Source organism: Manacus candei, unplaced genomic scaffold, assembly GCF_025592945.1.
Source record: "Manacus candei isolate 608988 ecotype Guabito, Panama unplaced genomic scaffold, ASM2559294v1 h1tg000037l, whole genome shotgun sequence".
Classification (NCBI taxonomy): domain Eukaryota; kingdom Metazoa; phylum Chordata; class Aves; order Passeriformes; family Pipridae; genus Manacus; species Manacus candei.
In genome coordinates this window covers 2,759,742-2,771,833 of record NW_026138085.1, presented here as the reverse complement: position 1 = coordinate 2,771,833, position 12,092 = coordinate 2,759,742, and the positions used below count along the sequence as shown (strand labels likewise).

Sequence of the window (12,092 nt, the reverse complement as noted above, 5' to 3'; positions counted from 1 at the left end):
CAGCAGTGTCAGGCTGGCCAGCAGCCTTTCCAGTCTGGAGCCTGGCTCTGTATGTGGGTGTTTCAGAGAGGTGATTTTTGCCATGCACCTGGAACATCAGACAGAGAGGGAGACACTTCTTATCAATCTCTGCCAGGCTTTATATCAAACCTGACAAGAAAGGATTAGCAGGCTTGCAATTTTTCTTTCAACTGACGGCTCTGCGCTCTTCTAGCTCCCTCTTTCATTCTCAGCATTAACCTTAAAAAAAACCCAGCAGCTTGCTGGTTTTGCCTTGAGAGTATTGGTACCGATGGTTTCCTTGTCTAAGATGAGTTACAAATGGAGCATTTCCTCTGTCTAACATGCACAAACCACCTTCTAATTGCCTCGTGCATTCTGATCTTGTGATATGGCAGAGCACTCAAAGGTGGAGGAACTGGATGGGTTTATTACAGCAATCACTATTTTACAGATCTTTGTATGTCTTGTTCTTCAAGACAAGCTAAGTTTTCATAGATTGGTATTATTTAAAGACTGTTTTCACCAAAAGGGATCTTATAAAAGATAAAAAGCACAGTGATCATCAGGCTCCTGTGGTAGGGAGTTCTGAAGACTCTCATGTTCCTCACGGGAAGGAGAAGCTAAATTGTCCTTAATCAGAAAGATACAAACGCAGATAGAAATGGAACAATTTGGGGTAACAGGAATTAGCTGAGCAAAGCTCACGGTGACTGAAAGGCAAACCCAGAGCCCTGGGTGGGTAACACAGCAGGTCCAGTCCCAAGCACATCAGACCTTCCACTGCAGCCCCAGTGGTGCCACAGCAAAGGAGCAAACTGAAGATCCAGGAGTGCAAAGGATGTTTACACACCAAGGGAAAAGACAGTAAATAAATAGAACAATAAACCCCACCAAATATTCTTCACAACTGTTATTTTTGCATGCCCAAGCCCCTCTACAGGCTCCCCAGAAACCCATGCCACAGGCAGCAGGATGGGGACGGGGGGCAGGGGTAGGCTTGGTAGGATGAAGACAATGACTTTAAGCTGCAGGAGGGTAGACTTAGATTAGATTTTAAGAATAAATTCTTCCCTGTGAGGGTGGGGAGGTCCTGACACAGGCTGCCCAGAGAAGTTGTGCTTGCCCCATCCCTGGAAGTGTCCAAGGCCAGGTTGGACGGGGCTTGGAGCACCCTGGGCTAGTGGAAGGTGTCCCTGCCCATGACAGGGGGTGGAACGAGATAAGCTTTAAGGTTTTTTAAGGTTGATCCAACCCAAACCATTCCATGATTCTGATGGGACAGGGACAGTACAAAAAGCACCTGGTCAGCTGCAGGCAATCACTGCAGGCTGCACACTGATATCTGGCACTGCTTCCCAGGTCACTGTGCCTTGGCACAGAGAGGCCTCTGACCAAAAACCATCTCAAGCTTTCCCCAAGTCTCAGGAATTCAGTGAAAACCCAAGGTGTCGTGGGTTTTGTGAAGCCCATATCCCTGATCCTTGCCTGGAAATGGGTTGCCCAGAAGAGTGGGAAGGCAGGGAATGGAGAGGAGAGCTTGTCTCTTCTCAGAACACTGTGCATGGAGAGCCAGGAAGGTAAACAGGACCTTGCTTTTATAGGGGTTATTTTGGGGCAGAGAGAAATAGACTCTATCAAATATTTATTCTGTCTGATTGTGTGTGTCAGTTTGCTCCTATTGCACCCCGAGGTCACCCTGTCCCATGCCAACAGTATCCATATGCCTTAAATACTGGGAAGGTTCTGACCTTGGCAGGGGTGTATCTGCTTCATATTATTTCCAGCCTTGTGGTCTGCAGAATTATGAAGCACCTTTCTCCTGAGAGAAAGGTGTGCAACCCTGCCCCTCTCCCCCAAAATGCTAGCAAGAACAGGGCAAATCCCAGAAACCTGGAGACTGTGTAAGGAGACTGCCAAGGACAGGCAAGAAATCTTCCAAGATCTCCATTCCCCAGTTCCTCCCCACTAACATGAAGCACATCTCACCCAAATCTCTGCACCTCTTGCACCTTTTGCTCTTGGCCACTGGTTATAAATTCCAGGATATTCCTAAACAAGCAGGTCCAAAGAGACACATGCCAAGGGTGGCAGAGGTGGATCTGACACTCACATGTTGCATCCCATCCCTGCAGCAGAGAGTCCTGCCCAGATAAAGGGAGGAGAACATCTTTCCTCCCCAGTCTGCATGGATTTGGTGTCTCACTACAGGGGCAGTGCATTCAGCTCCAAGCCACATGTCATGGACTGTAATTCCCCAGTTGAATCAGGCAGGGCAGTGAAAGGGGAATCCAGCCCAGAAATATTCTGGACTGTGCCTGGGAAAAGCGCTGTGCACAGAGAAGCAGAGCTGTGCTCCCTGACACACAGCACATCTGCGCCCTCACTGCTGCTCTGCAGTGTGGCTTGTGCTTGGACAGCAGCGTGGGAAGAGCAGGCAGAGCCCCAGGCCTGGGACACAGCACCCAGAGCCATGCTCTGGTCAAAAGGGAAGCCTGGCCTTGGTCTCCGGGAAGGGCTTCTCTGGGCTGGAAAGCCTCACTTCGTAATTCCTGCATCTTTCAGAAAAACACAGAAACCCTCATTTAGAGTCATTAACTGCTGATGACTCTGCTTAATTCCAGCCAAAGACTTTCCTCTGGTTTTTACTTGCATTGTTTAAACTGCAGCCCTTACTCATAGTATGAACTTCTCTAACTTTGGCTTCCAGCCAAGAGATCTCTCTGCCTTTCTCTGGTAAATTTGAACCCCATCTAGCAACCAGAAACCCCTTTCCTTTTTAGGTACTTGTAAACTATGACTGAATCACCTTTCAACCTTTTCCAGCAGTAAACTAAAGTAGCATGAGAGGCCAAAGCAGCACATGGAGTGCTAACACTGGAGTATGTCAAAGTTTTACATTTTGGTTCATTTTCAGCTTTTGCCTCATTTCTCATCTCTGCCCTGTTCAAATGACAGCTGCAGCTCAGAAAGCCGTTGAGTGTCATTCAAACAGATGTGAGGATCTTAAAAGTGTTCCCTTTATTTAGTGCTCTGAACATTTTGGGTCATTTTAATCGCCTCCTTGCTTGGTACCTTTTCAAACACTCCAGGAAAACAAAGTCCCCAGCTTAATTCGTATCAAAATAACACACTATCCCAGGCAAACAGGCTCAGGTGTATACCAGGCAGGGTCCAGGTCCAATTTCCCCACGTTTCCATCAATTCCCAGCTCCCCAGCCTTTTCCTCACAGGTTACTGCTGCTCAGATGGGATCAGAAATGAAGCACTGACCCAGGGTCACCCAAGTCACCTCATCCCCCTGGCACAGGCTGAGCTGAAGCTGCTGTTCCAGCTTTCCATCCTCTGGATCTCACAGAACTGCCCTGCCAGCTCATGGTCTCCTCCAAGCTGGGCTCCCCCTGCCTCCAGCTTCACCAAAACGGGAGGAGGGTTTTGGTTGTGCTTGTCAGACTGAAGATACAGCTTAGGATCTATCTCTGGTCACCCTGCAGTCCTGTCAACCCCTCCTCTATCCAAATTTGATCCTCCTCTCCACGGGGTGAAGAGCCACAAGCCTCACAACGCCTGAGGTGTTGGACAAAGGGACCAGCTGCATTCCAGGCAATTTTTCTAATAGACAACCACGCTGAGGGTGGGTTGTGCTGCAGAAAGGAGGGTTGCATCTTGGTAGAGCTGAGACCAGCAATAAACGCAGATTTTCTACAGGTTTTTGCTCACCCCGAGGTCAGATGAAACCCCAGCAACTGTTAGATCCCAGCCTACACTAGCTGGGTAGAATTAACCCTAAAACATGCCAGGGTCAGGATCAACAAATGCACATGATTTCCTAAACTGTTTTAGGAACCATGTTTGGTCAAGACACCTTTTCAAGAGAGGTTTATCCTCTGATAGCAACTGCTGCCAAGTCACCACCTTCTCACGGGGAAAAGAGGGTTACAAAAACCTAAACCAGTGAGCTCTAAACTACGCAACAAGGGTTGTTTGAACCTCCGCCATAAAAGGACTCCCATGTACACATTGCTTTAATTAATTCACTTCTGATTACATTTGATATAACACTGAAGTACCTTGATGACAACACCACCTCTTTCACTTCTGGTACCTGCAATATGCCTGCAAGCACCTCGGAGCCTCAGCTCAAAACATCATTAATCACGGGTGGGCAGAGTGCCCAAACAGAGTCCAACAATGGAGCGGTGACAAAACCACATCCCACCCACAGAGCATCCCTCATAAACAACCCATCAGCAGCAAAAAGCAGGAGCAGTCATCCTGGGAAAGGTGCTCTGTGAACTCTGTAACAGCCAGACACAGGCACTGCTTCCCAAGCCATCGGGAATCCTCTGGAGCAGACAATCTCCAGGCACATCTGGGATCTCCACACAACTGATGTCATGAGGAGATGGGACTTATCCTCCTGGCCTCCTCCAAAGGGTGCAGTGTGAACCACTGGAGGCTCCCCCACACTGCCTGGCAGATGGAGGGTGGCAAAGTGTTTAAGTAGGGGGACCTGGAGAACTGAGGGGACAGGATCCTTCTGTGTCTCTCTGAGCAGCTGAGAGAAAAGGCAACTTAGCTTGAATTCCTTTGGACACGGAAAAGGGAGGCTGAAAGAATGTTTTCTCACAGGAATGAGGGAGATGCAAGGAGAGTTAAGACAACAAACTCACAGGTGATGCCTTGACACCCCTATATCAGTGGTGGCTCTCTGCACACTCCCCCCAGCCAGCTGCAATCCTTGGGTCAGGACACTCCTCCTCTGCCAGAAGGGGAGTGAAGGTGCACAGGGGCTCTCCTGGAAATGAGGTTTTGTGTTCCTCAGGCTGCCCAAGCCGTTGGTCCCAGGACAGCCCTTCCACATCAGTGCTGGGCCATCCAGCCCCTGGGCTCCTGCACTGGGCTGGAGAAGCTGCAGCTCCTGCAGAGAAATCCTGGCACCCAAAGGATGCTACAGGCACAGTCCTTGAGGCTTCCAGGATCCTTGTCACTGAAGGACAAGATCTGGAGGCACAACACCTGCCCCAGCCAGGTTTCAAAGGCTGCTATTCCCTAAGATCCTCCTGGAGAATCCCCACAACTTCGCTGTTTGAAGTCTCACTACTTGCACAGGCCTTCCCTTTTACACAGGGCATCTCAGATGGGAGACTTTCAATGTTCTCTCACATGGAAAACTCCAGAATTCAACTTTGCATAGGAAACATTTTGCAGCCTTGACTTGCTCCAAATTCAAACAGAAACATTTGCAAAAGCAGTGACTCCTAACCAAAAGGAATTTTTCCCATTTCCATCGTCTCTACTACAAGGTGAGGATACATGATCCTGGCACAAGGCATCACCATGAAGCTGGGACACCAGACATATCTTTGGGGTCAGCATGCTCTCCATTGGGCTGATACATCTCACTTCTTGGCTGAGGCAGTCCCACTGCTTCTGGTGTGCTTGCTGTCCACTGTTTTAATCAGAGGTGATGCTCCTTTGGCCGGGGTCTTACTTGACCTTTATTTGACAAAGAGACAAACCTGAACCTCAGCAGCAGCAGCAGCAGCAGCAGCTCCTGACCCCCTGGACTCTTTGACCAGTACTGGCTGCAAATGCCAACCCTTCAAAGAAGGGACCTTTCTGAAGAAAGCTCCCTTGTGCCACAAAGAATGGAAACATGGGACCCACTTGAAAAAAAGCCTCACTTAATACATCCAGTGTTTGTCCTCCTTGTTTCTAGGTTTTCATAGAGAGGGCAAAAGGCAGTCCCTGCTGTGCCCCAAAGCATCTGCAGCTGGAACTCAAGAGCTCAACTCCTTGGTGGCGGGGTCAGAAGAACTCCTTGGAGTCTGTGACCCTCCAATACCCCTGGACGTAACAGGGATGGATTTAAGTGAAGCTGTGGAACAACCCTGGCATTATTGCACGGATGGACACAACGTCCCCAGCCCACACACAGCCCAGAGCCTGCGGGAGAGAACCTTGGTGTCACAGTGACACATCCCCCCCCACCAGCCTCTGCCACAGCCCCCCAGTGCGTAACTACAGCCTCCAAACCCAGAATATTAAATATAATGTAATATCTGTGATGTGCTTTATGCTTCAGGCAACTTATGTTTCAGTTTATGCCAAAAGGACAGTCAGACATTCTCACAGCAGCATTTGCAGCAGCTCCCTCAGATCTCAGGGTGCTGGGCAGGGGCACATGGCAGGTAAACAAATTTAAATTTCCAAGGGGCAGCATTTTGCTGTAGACACTATTAGGCCTTTTAATTAACAAATAGACATGTTTCTCTGTGATCAGTGATCACAGAATCATGAAATCATAGAATGGCTTGGGTTGGAAGGGACATTAAAATTCATCTTATTCCAACCCCCTGCCATGGGCAGGGACACCTTCCACTAGCCCAGGTTGCTCCAAGCCCTGTCCAACCTGGCTTTGGACATGTCCAGGGATGGAGCAGCCACAGCTTCTCTGGACAACCTGTGCTAGGGGCCCCACTACCCTCAGATGGCAGGAACTCCACCATGGGAGCCAGCACTAGATGATGTGGCTCACGTTCGGCGTTTGTATGTCACCTCCACTGTGCAGTAACTGCAAAGAACAGGCTTCAGCAAGGGTTGATAACCCAAAGCTCTCCAAGGACATGGGAGATGCACTCCCTGCCTGGCAGGCACCTTGTGCTGTGCCCTTCCCACAGAGGGACACCAGCAGCAATCACAGGCTCGTCGTTGTGCTCCTGGGAGAGGTGCCACTGTGACAGCCACAGACACGAGTATGACAATGTGGGAACCACTCCTCCAGGTCCCAGAGGGTCTTCTGAGAACATTCATGCAGCTGATTCACAGGGCAGACAGCAATGTGGAAAGGACAGATGACTGGAAGCGTGAAGATGCTGAAAAGGCTGAGATCTGCAGACTTGGGGTTGGGGTGGAGCGTGGAAACCTTGATGGAGCCAGAACAACCATATTATTCCTTCCAACCTTCCTAACATACAAGTTTTTTTTTCCTTAACCAGGTTGTTGTAGCCTTCTGTCTCAGGGAGGAGGAATGACTACAACACCAATCCACAGCACTATATGTGTATTTAAAACTGTGAGTTACAACAATCAGTACTTCCATGACCATTCCCATCACCAAAGAAAGTTGACTGGAAAGTTACAAGAGTTGCTGGTTTAGGTTTGCTCTCTACAGGATCCCTCCAGCAGCATAAACCATGGGGTTTTAAAGGGCCTTTCCAACCTTAATGATTCTGATTCTATGAAAAGGTGCCAGAAAGTTCACCCTCCTCTTACAAATTCTGGCTCCACATATATAAGAGCAACTGATATATTCCTCCTCCTCTGCCTTTCTCTTTCCCACAGTTAAAAATTTAGTTATTCTTTCCAGTGAAAGTTTTGAAATTGGTGTATGATTTGGTGCAGAGCTCGAGGCTGAAATCTCAGCTCCATTGAAATCAATGAGCATCTGGCCACTGGGCAAGGGGATGTCTTCCCAATGCCCAGGCTTCTCACCCAAATTGTTAAGACAGCTAGGAAATGCTTTTATCACAGACTAGGCAGCAATGCTGGAGGTGCCCATACACACTGACACTCAAGCACTCACCTGAATGGCACAACAGCCACAAATAATTCACACACAGACACCCAACATCAAAATCCAGGGGCCAAAGTGCTTGGATTTGCCAAACCTAGTACTCTATGAACACTAGCTGGTTTGCAAACAATGTAATTGGAGTAGAATTGCTATTGTGTTTGTTTGTTTTGAATATTTTTGGCCAGGAAGTTGTCCTGGAGGTATAGTTGAGCATAAGTGGTCTGGTGGAAAAATGTCATTCATTCTGTTCCTATTAAGACCAAAAACAATAGCCACACAAAGACAGCAGCGACAATTTCTGCTCTTCATGCCTCTAACAATGTGTTTTCAACCCTAAAGGCAACATCTTGTTTGTACCCAATTGATTCTGGGATCATATTTTATATAATCAAATATATCTTTGAACAAAGATACGTTTTATAAACTGCTCAATTTCCAGATGACCTTGGAAACAGCAATTCATAAAATATAGCTTTATCTCTATCTTCACAATCAGCTAGAAAAATTGCCCACCCATACATGGTGTGGAGTGCCAGTCCAGAGCCAGCCAACAAACGAATTACCCGGAGCATCTAAAACTTTAAAATACATTAATCCTTTGTTTCAGTCACTGAGCACTAAGCACAAATTACTTGCCCTTGTACCCTGGTAAAGACCTGGGTGGCATCCATCATCTTTCAATCACTAAAGGAAAGTGATTGAAAACCTCACCCCGGGAGACAAAACAATCTAAGTTAGCAAAAAACCCCCTTGTTCCATTAAATGTTTATTGTGAAATCTGTACATGAAACCACATATAGACCCCTTACGTCATGGCAGTGCTGAAGGCTGTGTTTCAAGCTACAGGGAAGGATTTGCAGTGTAAATGGCCATTAGTGGAATATCATTGGTTCTAGAGAGTGATGAAGAAAACCTACTCGGTGTTTTACAGCTTTATGGATCACAGGAGGGTTGCTTTAAAACACAAGGGGGAGGAAAGCTCAGTTAAAGGGGAGCTGAAATTCTTTTATCAGAGACAGCCTGCCCTGCCTGGGCTGTCCCAAGGACAGGAGGACAGACCATCACGGAGCATTGCAGGAAGAAATTCTTCCCTGTGAGGGTGGTGGGGCCCTGGCACAGGTTGCCCAGAGAAGCTGTGGCTGCCCCTGGATCCCTGGAAGTGTCCAAGGCCAGGTTGGACAGGGCTTGGAGCAACCTGGGCTGGTGGAAGGTGTCCCTGCCCATGGCAGGGGGATGGAATGAGATGATATTAAAGGTTCCTTCCAACCCAAACCATTCTATGGTTTTATGATGATCCTGTGACTCAGGTAAACCTGCAAAACCAGGATCCACTGCAGTGTGTGGGTACAGCTAAACCCCAAACACTCTAAGTCCCTCAGTTAAATCAGCACATGGGATTCCACAAATGGGTAAAGGAGGCAAAGTCTCTGAGTGAGGTGCCAGATTTACCTCACAAACCTTTCTCTCCCTGCCCAGCCCTGGCTCATGCCCGTCACAGTCAGGTGGAACACAAAGGGCCAGGGATGCACTCCCAGTTTCAGCACAGCACTTCTGGACATCTCTTTCCTCCTCTCTCAATATGCTGTATTTAAATAGGATGAGGACCCCAGAGGGGATGAATTGCTGAGCTGTGAGGTCTGACGTCCGGAAGAGCATAACCACAGAGCCCTGTCTGCAGCTCCTCACTGAGGAGGGACTGGTCATCCCAGCCCTCACCAGCACAATCCCAGCACAGAATCCTCCTCCTTCCCTGACCCAGCAGACTTAACAGTGAGAGGCAGCTTTAACAAGTGTTTTTAAACATCCTTGACATCAGCAAGTAGGGGAAAATGAGAAAAACTTGGGATTGGTTACAAAGATGTTAATTCAGGGCAGCCAGAGGTCAAGGGAAGGTCAGATGTGCCAGCCCAGATGGCAAAATTGTTTTAATATTTCAATTTCTCACGAAGTCCTGGGCCAGAGGACATCCCAGTGTTTCACACACAGCCAGGTGAAACACCACACAAAGCAGGGATTCACAGCAGAAAGCACTTTAGAGTCTGGACAAATAAATTTGATTAGCAGCCTCTAACAGTGAGGTGGGGGAATGTTTAATTTTTTAACCTATAAAAATAATATTCTCTAGCATTCCGTGACAAAAGCCAACCACTTGCAGTCTTAATTAAAATATTTTTTTTCCATGTCTCTGCTTACTTTGAAAGTTCACCATTGTCTCTGGTGAGAGACAAATCCACCAGAGGGTATTTCCAAAACAGAAAGCCGTGTTTTTATCGGGATCTCCCCACAAGAGACCCCAGGGCTTGCATTAGAGACTTGTTTGTTCTCTGTAATGTTATATTAGAAAGATTAAAAGTTCTGCTGTTAGTTGAAGAAAGGCTTTAAAGCACTGGTACCAGAAGTGACCGCAGGTCTGTTTTTCATCCAAACACAGGAAAGAAACTAAAGATCATCCCTGGGACAGCTTTTCCACGGCAGCCAGATACACAGAGGCCCAAACCCCACCAAGTGTGGATGGAATTACCACCCTGTACTATAACACTGTCCCAGTGCCCCGGTGTGTGCCGGAGCAGTGGGAGCATCCTCTGCCCCCTTCCCACCTCTCCGTGGGCCCTTTGCAGAGGAGAACACGACACACGGAGACCCCCTGGCCCGAGCCCTGCGGAGAAGGGCCACCCTCCTCCTCCGTGGGCTGCAGGGAAGCAGCTCGAGCTGTAAATTCCGTTTGGGACTCTGGGCACTGCCCAGTGGAGACACTAACACAGCGTGTCTCCTGCCTTGTCCAGAGCGCGGCTTCCCAGCATTGTTCTCACTAGCTCTGGACCCCCACTGGAGCACAGCAATGGGTGGCTTCTACTGAAATGTCCCCCAACCAAGCTGATTTACAGCTGCCAGGAGTCTCAAGGATGTCAGCTCTTCCTGATTAATTTTTTTATCCTTATTTTCCCTCGTTTTATATTTGAATATTGCTTTATTGCAGTCTCCTTCAGAACTATTCTCTGGAAAGCCATCCTGGCTAATTTTTGGCTTGTAAATTGCTCATGAGCAGTTTGTGGCTTGCTGTTTGAAAAAAAAAAGAAAGAAATCAAGCAACTCTGGCTCATTTGGGTTGGATAAAGAGATTTTGTGGCCTGCATCAATTCTAGCCCCTGACAGCAGCGACAGAGCTCTTATTATCACAAACATACAGTTGCAATTCTAAAATTTGCTTCCTGTGACTCTTCGTTAAAATTTAATCAACAGTCTCTGCTTCCACAAACAGAAAGATCACTTTATAGAATATTCATTCAAGTGAGAAGGAAGGTAAGGCAAATTTGACTTTGTGATGTGAGTCAACCCTTGCTGCCTCTCCAGATACTCCACGGAAGAATTTAGGGAAGAGCAGAACAGGAAGGTGTGACACAAGCAATTTTCTAGAAGCTATTGCAGAACACGAGCAACCAAAAACAAAGACCAGTGATGAAGCAGCAAAATGTGGGTGAAGAAGAGACAACAGGCAACATGGTGGTGGCCCAAGCAGGAAGACTATTCCCAGTTCAAACTGGACAGGGGTTTACTGGACCTTTTTCACGTTTAGCTGTAGGTCACGAAGCAGGAAATTTCACCAAACTGGGCAGCAGATCCTGCACAACACAAACAACTTAAGGTGAAAAGCAGAGTTCTGAACAAAAGATGGTTGTTGAGCAAAAGGCTATTAATAGTGCTGGGTTTTATCCCAGAAATGTTGCGCAAAGCAGGACAATTCACATCCCTTCTCTGGGCTTCCATTTCCTCTCTCAAAGATCCCACTTAATATATTTGGGGCAGGGACTGGCTCTTGTTATGACTCTGTGCTGTGAATAGCACAAGGGGAACAATACTGCAGCCAGGACCTCTGGATGCCACCACAAATGCCAATTTTAAGCAGCAGTGACAACAAGCGGAAGGAGCTTGTGATCCAAGGAAGACCTGAGAAAAGGCAGGGCACAATGTGGGCTTCATCTTGTGATTATAAGCATGGAAGGCTCTCATCTCCACATGGGAGTGATGAGGAAAAGCAAGGAAGCAGTGGAGCTGGACAACTAAGAAGGGTTTCTGCCCAGACACTCCAACTGGAGCAAAATTCCTCCAGAGTTGTTCCTTCACTTCTGCACTGCCCTCCCCTCACCATCTCCCCAGGCCATCCTTGAACAGCTCCATGCAGGGAAACACAACCACCCAGAACCCAAAAAGGGATGCACAGGGGACTGAGGCACACTATGAAAACCTGATGGCAAGAGTGAGGTCTCCTCTGCTGGGAAACATTTTTGTAGGAAACCCTCAGTGTAAATGCCCCATGTATGTGACATCCTTTCTGACAAATGTGTAGAAAGTGCAGTGGTGCTGAGGAACTGCCCTTGAAAAGCCTGGCTGGATCTCTGTGTCTACAGAACCAACTTGGAAAGGCCCAAAGACAGTGTTCAGGGCACAACAAATCACAGGATTACAAGAATAAGCTTGGAAAAACCCTTCAGAAGTTGAGTAGACCACATCCCTG

The 12,092-nt window shown here is 47.8% G+C and overlaps 1 protein-coding gene across 4 annotated transcripts in view; it reads right to left on the bottom strand.

Annotated features, from left to right (window-relative positions):
- The window catches only part of NRG2 (neuregulin 2), a 160,977-nt gene that overhangs the window by 60,502 nt on the left and 88,383 nt on the right, over positions 1-12,092 (bottom strand). The gene's annotated exons all lie outside the window — the stretch shown is intronic.